A 9,128-nucleotide genomic window follows, 5' to 3' on the forward strand; every position below is an offset into this window, starting at 1 on the left:
TGTCCTCTCCCTGCTCCTTGCAGCCCAGGTACCGCCCCCCACGGTGCCCCCTGCTGCCCCCCATCCCGCTCCCTGCAGCCCAGCGTCCCCTGCTGCACCTGCCCCGCTCCCTGCAGCCCGGTGCCCCTGGTGAGCCACCGCCCCACTCCCTGCAGCCTGGTGCCCCCTGCTCCCCCCCACCCCGCTCCCTGCAACCCAGCATCGCCTGGTGAGCCCCCACCCCACTCCCTGCAGCCTGGTGCCCCCTGCTGCACCTGCCCCACTCCCTGCAGCCCAGTACCCCCCGCTGCGCCTGCCTAGCCCTGCACAGCCCAGTGCCCTCTGCCCCACTCCCTGCAGCCTGGCGCCCCCTGCTGCACCTGCCTGGCTCTGCACAGCCCAGTGCCCCCCGCCCCACTCCCTGCAGCCCAGCGCCCCCTGCTGCGCCTGCCTGGCCCCGCACAGCCCAGTGCCCCCTGCCCAGCTCCCTGCAGCCTGGTGCCCCCTGCTGCCCCTGCCCCACGCCCTGCAGCCCAGCGCCCCCTGGTGAGCCCCCGCCCCACTCCCTGCTGCCCAGCACCCCCTGGTGAGCCCCTGTCCAACTCCCTGCAGCCCAGCACCCCCTGCTGCGCCTGCCTCTGGTGCCCCCTGCTGCCCTCCACCCCGCTCCCTGCAGCCCGGCACCCCCTGCTGCACCTGCCCCACTCCCTGCAGCCCAGTGCCCCCTAGCGCTATGCTGCAGCACTGACCTGCCTGACCCGGGTGGAGCGGCGCTCCTGCCTCCTGGTCCCCTCCTCGTCAGAGTCGTTTCTCTCCCGGGAGATGGGGTAACTCTTCCCAGAGGCTGGGAAGTGACAGGGAACCATCAGCTCGAGGAGCTGGGCCTCGAGTGCAGGCTGCATCCTGTTCTAGATGTTTGCATCACCCCCGATCTGGAACCTCTCCCTTCTGGATACCCAGGCCAGGCCCAGCCTGTTGAACCCGCTTGGACAGAACCCACCACCCGGTGATCTAGAACCTCGCTCCATCTGAGCCAGAACTCACCTGTTCTAGACCCAGCACCTTCCTTCTCCATTCTTGCTGCCTCTCTGGTTTTCTAGCTCCTCGGGCAGTGAACTTTCTGCAACTGCAGTACTCTGACCCCCCCCTCCCCCACCCCGACCAGATCTAGCCTCCAGATAGCAAAGGATCATGGGAGCCAGTGTTCATTTCAAAACTGAGTGGCACGGATCTAGAGTGGTCCAGGTTCTAGACTGATCTCCTGGTCTCTCAAAACTCTTATCTGGAGCAGACAGCATTTTAGATCTCTGCTGAACATGGTCTCAAGGAGCGCACCGAGGGATCCAGACCCAAGCAATATTCTAAGTGTCTTGGTCTAGACCCCTGTTCTAAAATGCTTGGTTACTGGGGCGAAGAAAGCTCATGACCAGAGGCAATGACACGCCCCTGGGGAGAGCAAGGTTCTAGATCACCTCAGATTTCTGGGTCCCACACACCCTTCCGAAGCGCATTCTAGACCGGGGCAGCATGTTCTAGACCAGTCCAAGTGCTATGTTTTCTAGATTCCAGACCACTCATTCCAGAATCCCGCTCCAGAACACCAGCTCCAGAGCATGCTGTTCTAGATCCCAGGGTTCTAGAGTCCAGTCGGCCACCTGCTCCAGATGCAGAGGGCAAAGCTCGCTCCAGCCACAGAAAGGGGGAAGGATGCAGGTAGTACTGGGCAGACCCAGAGATGCAAACCTGGCAGCAGCCCTGCCATTGGCTGACACCCCCTCTGCAGTCAGCCAGTCAAAGGCACCCACTTCCTCCTCACCCAGTGGCTTGGGTTCTGAAGATGCCTCATGCCCACTGGCTGAATGCTGAGGGGAATCCCAGGCAATCAGATGTGCCCAGTGGTCTCCTCCCACCCCCGGCTGAAAAGAACCAGGGTCCCTGGGCATTGACACTAGGGACTGGGCCCCACCCCCCACTCACCCTCCAGTTCAGCTGCCTCCCGCGCCTCTCTCTGCAGCCGCTGCTGCAGCAGCTCATGCTGCTTCTCCAGGTATTGCTTGATGAAGCTGTTCTGGCTCATTTCCTCGCCGATCTGCAGGGAGATGAGAGGGTGAGGAGGCAGGATGCCCGGGTTCCATCCCTTGCTCTGCAGGGGGAGGGGGGATGGTGGTTAGAGTGGGGGGTGTGACTGGGAGCCAGGACTCCTGGGTTCCGTCCCTGGCTCTGGGGGGAAGAGGGGGCTAGTGGTTAGAGCAGGGGGGCTAGGAGTCAGGATGCCTGGGTTCTCTCCTTGCTCTGTGAAGGCAATGGGCTCTAGTGGTTGTAGGGGGAGGCTGGGAGCCAGGACTCCTAGGTTCTCTCCCCGGGTCTGGGAGGGGATTGGGGGCCAGGACTCCTGGGTTCTCTCACCGGCTCTGGGAAGGCAGTGGGCTCTAGTGGTTAGAGGCAGGGCTAGAAGAGGGAACAGCCCCCCCCACCCCTGTGGGCTGGCGGTGGCTGGGGCTATGGAAGAGCTGCCTGCACTTGTGCTCAGACCCCTCTTCCCTGGTGCTCATGACGGGGTCTCACCTGGGAGTTGGGCTGGAAGGTGGCGTGCAGGGTTGAGTGCTTCTGGAGGTTCTCGAGCATCAGGGCCTGGGGCAGAGAGACACCGAGCTCAGAGTCAGATCCCTGCTGCTGACGGGCCCCCAGCACTGGCCCCTCCACCACAGCCTCCACTCCCCAGCCCTACAGACAGGGCTTGCTGCTGCCCAGCTGAGCCCAACCCTCACATGCGTGACCCCACACAACCATCCACGTGCTCTCCTTTAACCCATCCACAACCTAACTCCCTCAACAGACCGCCTCTGCAGCCCAACCCAAAACCCTCTCCCCACCCTTCCAGAGCCACATCCCCCACCTCCTGCCTTCATCCGTGACTTGACCCAACCCGACCACGCACGCCTGCCCTGACGACCACCTTCCCACTCAATGTCCATTCACAGCCCCTCCAACCCAGCAGTCATCCCATCAAGGCTACATTCAAGGCCTGACTCAACCCTACCCACGCAATGTCTACTCTGTAACCCACCGCACAACCCAAGACCTCCCAGTCAACTCTCTCAACGCCACATCCATGGGCTGACCAACTCAGCGTTTGCCATCCAACCCACGAGACCCTCCACCAGCCGCAGACCTAGCTAGACAGCCCTAAAAATCCACCATCGCACCAGACTCCGAACAGCCTCTGCTACGTTCCTGGACCTTCCCAGCACATCTGCCATCCAAACCAACTCCCCCACGACACACCACCTGTCAGCCATGCTCAACCCGCCACCATCCCCATCCATGGCACTCAACAGCCACCTTTCAACTCACCCATCCAGCTTCATCCCATCTCAATCCATCTGCCGCCTCGTCCACAGCTGCCATGTGATTAACCCAACAGAACAACACAAGAGTGGCCATCCAACCCCAGCCAGGTCGGCACGCTGTTACAGACTGGATTCAAAGGCCATTATTATCAGTGAGATGAAAAGCTGCTCTTCGCTCAGGCTTAGCACAAGTAGCCGTAGGAGTCTCCAAGGCACACCCAAGGCCACTCAAGAATACAGACAACTCAGACACAAAGGCTTTGGCTACACTGGCGCTTTACAGCGCTGTAACTTTCTCGCTCAGGGTGTGAAAAAACACCCCCCTGAGCGCAGCAAGTTACAGCGCTGCAAAGCACCAGTGTAAACAGTGCCCCAGCGCTGGGACCGTGGCTCCCAGCGCTGCAAACTAATCCCCACGGGGAGGTGGAGTACGTGCAGCGCTGGGAGAGAGCGCTGCAACCACACTCACACTTCAAAGCATTGCCATGGGAGTGCTCCCGCAGCAGCGCTTTGGAGTTTCGAGTGTAGCCAAGCCCTAAGGTTCTCACCGAGTATTGTTTTCGGGATAAGGATACGTGTGTGTCAGACTGTGAGAGAACTAGAGGCAGTACAAGCAAGAGAGAGACACATGGACACAGAGAGAAAGCCAAGCAGGCAGATTGGAAGCACAGTAACGTGGCCTGAAGAGAAAATGAAAGGCAAAAGCTTTTTAGGCACATAACTGGCTGGAAGGCAAGCACAGGACAGCAAGCAAAGGAATCATCTGCTGGTGCTGGATTCCTCCTGCATGCAGAAAAACGAGACTACGTATGTTCCTTGTAAGCAAACAAAACTGCAGTAGACAAAAAGCCAGATTCCATCGCCAATTTCTGCTCCCAGCTGGAAAAACCCCAGGGCACTCGACCCAAACGAGGTGGGTATACGTAACCTGAACACGACCACTACCCAATCCAATTCCACCGCACACCTGAACTACAACCCAGCCCAATGTTGGCGGCCAAACTAAACCACCACCCAATCCAATGCAACCGCACAAATCAGCTACAACCCAGCCCAACATCAGCTGTCCGACCCAACTACTATGGCCCAGGAAAATTCCACCGCACAACTCAACGAGAACCCTGCCCAACCCAACCTCCACCACCCAATCCAATTCCATCGCCCAGCTCATCTAGAACCCAGCCCAACACAGGCTGCCCAGCTAACCACCATGGCCCAATCCAGTTCCACTGCCCAACTCAACTACAACCTAACCCAACGTCGGCTGTCCAATCCAACCACCACCACCCAATCCAGTTCCACTGACAAATCAACTTACAGCCTAACCAACGTTGGCTGTCCAATCCAACCACAACCACCCATCCAGTTCCACTGGACACTTCAACTACAACCTAACCCAACGTCGGATCTGATCCGTCCAACTCACCACACCCAATCCATTCCACTGACAACTCTAACTACAGCCTAACCCCAACGTGTCGGCTGTCCAATCCCAACACAACCACCAATCCCAGTTCCACTGACCAACTCAACTACAACCACTAACCCAACGTCGGATGTTCCAGTCCAACCTCCACTACCCATCCAGTTCACTGACCAACTCAACTTACAACCTAACCAACGTCGGGATGTCCAGTCCACAAACACAACCACCCACATACAGTTCCATGACCAACGCACTACAACCTAACCCAACGTCAGATTGTCCAGTCCAACCAGCACACCCAATCCAGTCTCCACTGACCAACTTCAACTACAACCTAACCCAACGTCGACTGTCCAGTCAACCTCCACACCCAATCACAGTTCCACTGACCAACTCTAACTACAGCCTAACCCCAACGTCGGCTGTCCAATCCAACCACACCACCCAATCCAGTTCCACTGCCCAACTCAACTACACCTAACCCAATGTCGGATGTCCAAATCCAACCACCACCCCCAATTCCAGTTCCACTGGACCAACTCAACTACAAACACAGCCACCCAACCACCACCACCCTATCCAATTTCACTGCCCAACTCAACTACAACCAGACCAACCAACCACACATCGTCCTATCCATTCCACTGCCACTCACTACAACCCAGCCCAACCCACACCACTGTCACCTAATCCAATTCCACTGCTTCCCAACTCAACTAAACCCAACCAGTGTCGCTGTCCCATCCACACCCTGCCCAACCCAATTCCAACTGCCAGCTCAACTCACAACCAGACACATCGGCTGTCCAACCACCACCACCGCCTTCCAATTCCACTGCCCAACTCAACTTAACCTAAACCAAAACCTGTCCTAATCCGTTCCTGCCCTCAATAAAACCGCGTCAGCGTCCGATTCCAACACGCGCCACCCCGCCCACTCATACAACAGCCCACCAACACGCGCCCAAGCCCACCAGTGCCCCAAACACGCCCAACACCTCATCCCAGCACCACTACACCACACGGCGGCATACACCTCCAAGGCAGGCAACGGAAACAGACGCGAACGCCCAGACCCGACTGCACGACGCCAACCGCCACACGTTTATAACCGCACCGCCCAACACCAACCCCGCATGGAGCCTCACCCAGCATGGCGCAAACAGCGGCCCACGCACCACCAGAACACAGCCCACGCTGCGCCACCCATCAGACAGAAAAACCCCACAACAGCGACCTGACTACACGCACCTAACCACCGGCGCAGACACCCGCACCCACCTCCCAACCCAAGCAACAACAAGCCACTACTACAGAACGATCCCGAACAGCTGTCATCACTCACACCCCCCGCCCACCACCAACCCCCCACCCGAACTCACACACCGCCACAGCAACCCCTAATCTAGGCCAGAGGATCCCTCCCATGCCCTCATCCCCCACGAAACACGCCCCCCCCGCGCCCACGCTCCTGCTGTGGCAGGTGAATTTCCCAACCCTACTGCTGATGCAGTCTCCCCACAGCTGCCTCTTTTACCGTGTTCTCACTCCCCATTTGATTCCACCAGCAATGATCAGGTGGTACGCCCCCCAGCCCCTCCCCCCATCAGTTTTGGAGGCTTGTGGGATCTCCCAAACTTCCTCCCCGTGGTGTTGAGGGTCTCCCAAGCCCTGCCCCTGTTGGTGGCAGCAGTGGGATCGCCCCAAGCCCTGTCCCCCATGGGTGGTGGCAGGGTTCTCCCAAGGGCCCCGCCCTCCATGTGTAGATACGGATCTCCCCAAGCTCGCCCCTCCACTGGGGCGGCAATGGGATCTCCCCAGCCCCGCCCCTCCACTGGTGGCGGGCAAATGGATTCTCCCCAGCCCCGCCCACTCCACTGGTTGGTGGCAATGGCTCTCCAAGCCCAGCCCCTCCACTGGTTGGTGGCAATGGGCTCTCCCAAGCCCGCCCCTCCACTGGTGGCTGGCATGGGCTCTCCCAAGCCCCGCCCTCACTGGTGCCGGAGTTGGGGTCTCAAGCCCCACCCCCTGTTGGAGGGGGGCAGTGGGATCTCCCAAGCCCCGGCCCTCCATGGTGCCCAGGAGTGGGTCTTCAAGCCCACGCTCCCATTAGAGGGCAGTGCGATCTTCCCAAGCCCCGCCCCCATGGGTGGCGGCAGTGGGATCTCCCCAAGGCCCCGCCCCCGATTGGGCGCAGCAGTGGCTCTCCCAAGCCCCGCCCTCCATTGGTGGCGGGGATGGATCTCCCCAAGCCCGCCCCCAGGGTGTGGCAGTGGGCTCTCCCCAAGGCTCCGCCCCCGCTGGAGGGGGCAGTGCGATCTCCCCAAGCTCCGCCCCCGCTCTGGCGGCAGTTGGCTCTGCCCCGGACCTTCCCCCACCCTGCACCCCCCGGCCCCCCTTTCCCCGCCCGATTGCGAGGGTGGGATCCCCGCGCATGCGTGCTGCTTCCCCGTGGGCCCCCAGGCCCTGTCTGCCGGCGGGAAGGCGGGGGTGTCCCCCCCGCGGCATGCGCGCTGCGCCCCGCGCCTCACCCGCGGAGCCGCTTGATGAGCGCGCTCTCTGGGCCGCTTTGGGCCAGGCCGCGCTGCTGCAGGGGCCCGCCTTCAGGTCGGCAACCGCCGCGCCTGCAGCGCCTCCGTCAGAGTCACCTCCTCCCCGTCCGCCTCTTGTGTGGCGCGCTGCCGTCTCCTGCCCGGCCCGGGCCCGCTCGGCAAACTTCCGGCGACACGTCGGTCTCTTCCGGCAGGCGTAGGCGCCGCCGGGCCGCCTCGGCACTCGCTCTTCCGGAGCGCTCGGCACGCCTCTTTTCGCTCCCGCGAGTCCCCGCTCGTCTTCCCGGCCTCGCTTCGGTCCGCGCCGGCGCCATCGCGCACCCGGAGTGGCTTGGGTCCGTCATTCTGGGAGTTTCGGGTTGCGGTCGGGACTGGAGTGAGGTCCGCGAAAATTATCGGCGCTCCGGCCCGACTCGGTTCCGTCCTGGCGGGCATGCGCTGAACGCGCTTCGAGGCGGCGAAATCCCCGCCAGCGAAGCTCTGCCCACGTTGGCCCCAGGCCAAGACCTCCGAAGGCACATCGTTGCGGCTCGGGACCGGAAGTGAGGTTCCGGACATATCGAGCGGTCCGGACCTCCCACTCGGTTCGTACTGGCGCTCGGCTTGACGGCCAGCCGTTCGGAGGGCGGCAGTATTTTACCGCCGCAGAACCTGAATAGGCGCGTTCGTGTCGTCGGGAAAGCCTTAGTGCTTGCGCCAGCACTGCGGGCGTGGGCCATGGTTGAACGAGGCTTGGCGTGTGGTGCGCGTGTAGACGGCGGCGATGCGGAACGGACCCGAGGTGTGGCTAGTCTCCCCGGCCGGGCTCGTCCCCTCCCTGCCCAGGGGCGGGGCTAACTGCACAGCGGCAGGCTGTGCCCAGGGAGCGGACTAACCACGGGCGGGCTGGCCCAGGGGCTACTGCCGCGGCGGGCTGTTGCCGAGGAGGCGGCTAACCACGCTGTCCCCAGGCGGTAAGTCCAGGGGCGGGCTAGATCCTGGCGTACCCCTTCTTTCCCAGATGGCGGGAGCGTCCCCCTGCTGCACGCGGCGGCGTTGGGGCCCAGGGAGATTGCGCTGCGTCCTGCACTGTTCTCGGGTGGGCGACCCCACGCCTGCTGTTCCTAGCGGACCTGTGGCCAAGGCTGAAAGTGCCCGGCAAGCTCGTGCCCGTGCTGGAGGGTGGAGGGGCTGGGCTCTCCGGGCGCCGCCCACCCTTCCTTTTCCATGCCAGCTGCGCCTCGGGACCAGTGGTTCCGGGCTGGAGCGGCGGAGCGCAAGCACTTCTGGCCGGTCCTGGTAGCAGCTCGACCCGGATTTTGCCGCCCATACTGCCAGTGGCCGCCACTGCAGGGCAGGAAGTAGGTTGGTGCGTGGGCTGGACGGTTCCCGGGTTTTCTGTCGGACCTCCCTTCCCGGGTACTTACATGTAATGGCCCCGCAGTAAGTTGTTTCAAGGTGCCTCGTGGACTGCGCTAGAGCGGTTGGGCTGGGCTTACCCCCCCCATCTCTGCTACCCGTCAGGCATACACCCGCCTCCACTACAAGTATGGACCACCCGGTCCTCGCAGTAGGGATTTGTAGATGGTCGGACAGGTACTCACGCAATACTGTAGTTCCGGTAGGCCTAGTTGTATGTACGGGGGCACCCGAGAGTCCTGGCGCTGTGGGGGCAGAGACCAGAGGCGGCGGCGTTGTGCACACATCCCTCCCTCGCCGTAATCTCAAGGGTGCACGTCGCTGGGCTTAGGACCTACATAGTGTTGTTTAGGTAGTTGGCTAACTCTGCATGCCGTGCCCCCTGGGACCCGCTCCATTCCAGCTCCTGCCTCACCGGTGGAT

This window comes from Chelonoidis abingdonii, chromosome 14 (genome assembly GCF_003597395.2).
Source record: "Chelonoidis abingdonii isolate Lonesome George chromosome 14, CheloAbing_2.0, whole genome shotgun sequence".
Classification (NCBI taxonomy): Eukaryota; Metazoa; Chordata; order Testudines; family Testudinidae; genus Chelonoidis; species Chelonoidis abingdonii.